General features: G+C 40.9%; 1 non-coding gene across 1 annotated transcript; it reads left to right on the forward strand.

Annotated features, from left to right (window-relative positions):
* Positions 1–1,777: 1,777 nt before the first annotated feature.
* On the forward strand, positions 1,778–1,885 carry LOC127744485 (small nucleolar RNA R71). The gene has a single exon (XR_008005466.1). It is a non-coding gene; the product is annotated as a small nucleolar RNA R71 (small nucleolar RNA).
* The last annotated feature ends 1,002 nt before the right edge of the window (positions 1,886–2,887 follow it).

Raw genomic sequence — 2,887 nt, forward strand, 5'->3', positions numbered from 1 at the left:
GCCCGGTCTATAGTAACTTCGGACCGATTGCTAGTGGGAATGATTGAGCGTTGGATAAACTCCAACCATCCTTTAGCCACAGGCTTGAGGTCATGCCTTCTCAGTTGGACCGGCTTCTCTCTTGAATCTCTCTTCCATTGAGCGCCCTCTTCACAAATGTCCATGAGGACTTGGTCCAATCTTTGATCAAAGTTGACCCTTCTAGTGTAAGGGTGTTCATCTCCTTGCATCATGGACAAGTTGAATGCCAACCTTACATTTTCCGGACTAAAATCTAAGCATTTTCCCCGAACCATTGTAAGCCAATTCTTTGGGTTCGGGTTCACACTTTGATCATGGTTCTTGGTGATCCATGCATTGGCATAGAACTCTTGAACCGTTAAGATTCTGACTTATTGAATGGGGTTGGTAAGAGCTTCCCAACCTCTTCTTCGGATCTCATGTCGGATCTCCGGATATCCACTCTTTTTGAGTTTGAAAGGGACCTCGGGGATCACCTTCTTAATGGCCACAACTTCATAGAAGTGGTCTTGATGCACCCTTGAGATGAATCTCTCCATCTCCCATGACTCGGAAGTGGAAGCTTTTGCCTTCCCTTTCCTTTTTCTAGAGGTTTCTCCGGCCTTAGATGCCATAAATGGTTATGGAAAAACAAAAAGCAATGCTTTTACCACACCAAACTTAAAGGGTTTGCTCGTCCTCGAGCAAAAGAAGAAAGAAGAGAGTAGAAGAAGAATAAATGGAGGAGATGGAGGTGGCTTTGTGGTTCGGCCAAGGGGGAGAAGTAGTGTGTAGGTTGTGTGAAAATGAAGGAGTGAAGATGGGTTTATATAGGAGTGGAGAGAGGGGTAGGGTTCGTCCATTATAGGTGGGTTTGGGAGGGAAAGTGGTTTGAATTTGAATGGTGAGGTAGGTGGGGTTTTATGAAGGATGGATGTGAGTGTTGAAGAGAATAGTGGGATTTGATAGGTGAGGGATTTTTGGGGAAGAGTTGTTGAGGTGATTGGTGAATGGGTGAAGAAGAGAGAGAGTGGTGGGGTAGGTGGGGATCCTGTGGGGTCCACAGATCCTGAGGTGTCAAGAAAAATTCATCCCTGCATCTCAGCTGACCCACTTGTGCCTCCAAGTTTCTAATAGAGGACCTTGTTTCAGTCATGAAACTTTGAGTGGTTTTGATTAAATCAGAGACCATGGTTGCTAAGTCAGAGTGGCTCTGCTTAGAATTCTCTGTCTGTTGCTGAGAAGATGATGGAAAAGGCTTGCCATTGCTAAACCTGTTTCTTCCACCATTATTGTTGTTGAAACCTTGTTGAGATCTCTGTTGATCCTTCCATGAGAGATTTGGATGATTTCTCCATGAAGGATTATAGGTGTTTCCATAGGGTTCTCCCATGTAATTCACCTCTTCCATTGAAGGATTCTCAGGATCATAAGCTTCGTCTTCAGATGAAGTGTCCTTAGTACTGCCTGGTGTAGCTTGCATTCCAGACAGACTTTGAGAAATCATATTGACTTACTGAGTCAATATTTTGTTCTGAGCCAATATGGCATTCAGAGTATCAATCTCAAGAACTCCTTTCTTCTGATTCGTCCCATTGTTCACATGATTCCTTTCAGAAGTGTACATGAATTGGCTATTTGTAACCATTTCAATGAGTTCTTGAGCTTCTGTAGGCGTCTTCTTCAGATGAAGAGATCCTCCAGTAGAGCTATCCAATGACATCTTGGACAGTTCAGACAGACCATCATAGAAGATACCTATGACGCTCCATTCAGAAAGCATGTCAGAAGGACACTTTCTGATTAATTGTTTGTATCTTTCCCAAGCTTCATAGAGGGATTCACCTTCCTTCTGTCTGAAGGTTTGGACTTCCACTCTAAGCTTACTCAATTTTTGAGGTGGAAAGAACTTTGCCAAGAAGGCATTGACTAGCTTTTCCCAAGAGTTCAGGCTTTCTTTAGGTTGTGAGTCCAACCAAATCCTAGCTCTGCCTCTTACAACAAAAGGGAATAGCATAAGTCTGTAGACCTCAGGGTCAACCCCATTAGTCTTGACAGTGTCACAGATTTGCAAGAATTCAGCTAAAAACTGATGAGGATCTTCCAATGGAAGTCCATGGAATTTGCAATTCTGTTGCATTAGAGAAACTAATTGAGGCTTAAGCTCAAAGTTGTTTACTCCAATGGCAGGGATAGAGATGCTTCTCCCATAGAAGTCGGGAGTAGGTGTAGTAAAGTCACCCAGCACCTTCCTTGCATTGTTGGCATTATTGTTGTTTTCGGCTGCCATGGGTTCTTCTTCTTTGAGGATTTCTGTTAGGTCCTCTACAGAGAGTTGTGCTTTAGCTTCTTTTCGCTTTAAGGTCCTTTCAGGTTCAGGGTCAGCCTCAACAAGAATGCTTTTGTCTTTGCTCCTGCTCATATGAAAGAGAAGAAAACAAGAAAATATGGAATCCTCTATGTCACAGTATAGAGATTCCTTGAGGTGTCAGAGGAATAGAAGGAAGAGGTAGAAGAATTCGAACTTATCAAGAAAGATGGAGTTCGAATTGTGCATTGAGGAGGAGTGTTAGTCCATAAATAGAAGGATGTGAGAAGAGGGGAAGAAATTTTCGAAAATTAGAGTGAATTAATAAAAAAAAGTAATTGATTTTCAAAAACTAAGATTGGAAAAAAAATTAAGTGATTTTTGAAAAAGATTTTGAAATTAAAAATCAAAAAGATATGATTGAAAATTATTTTGAAAAAGATGTGATTAAGAAGATATGATTGAAAAGTTATGGTTTAAAAAGATGTGATTGAGAAGATATGATTTGAAAAACAATTTAAAAAGATTTGATTTTGAAAATTAATGACTTGGCTAACAAGGAAAGATATGATTCAAACA

The sequence above is a fragment of the Arachis duranensis genome, unplaced genomic scaffold, assembly GCF_000817695.3.
Source record: "Arachis duranensis cultivar V14167 unplaced genomic scaffold, aradu.V14167.gnm2.J7QH unplaced_Scaffold_37648, whole genome shotgun sequence".
In the NCBI taxonomy this organism is placed as follows: Eukaryota; Viridiplantae; Streptophyta; class Magnoliopsida; order Fabales; family Fabaceae; genus Arachis; species Arachis duranensis.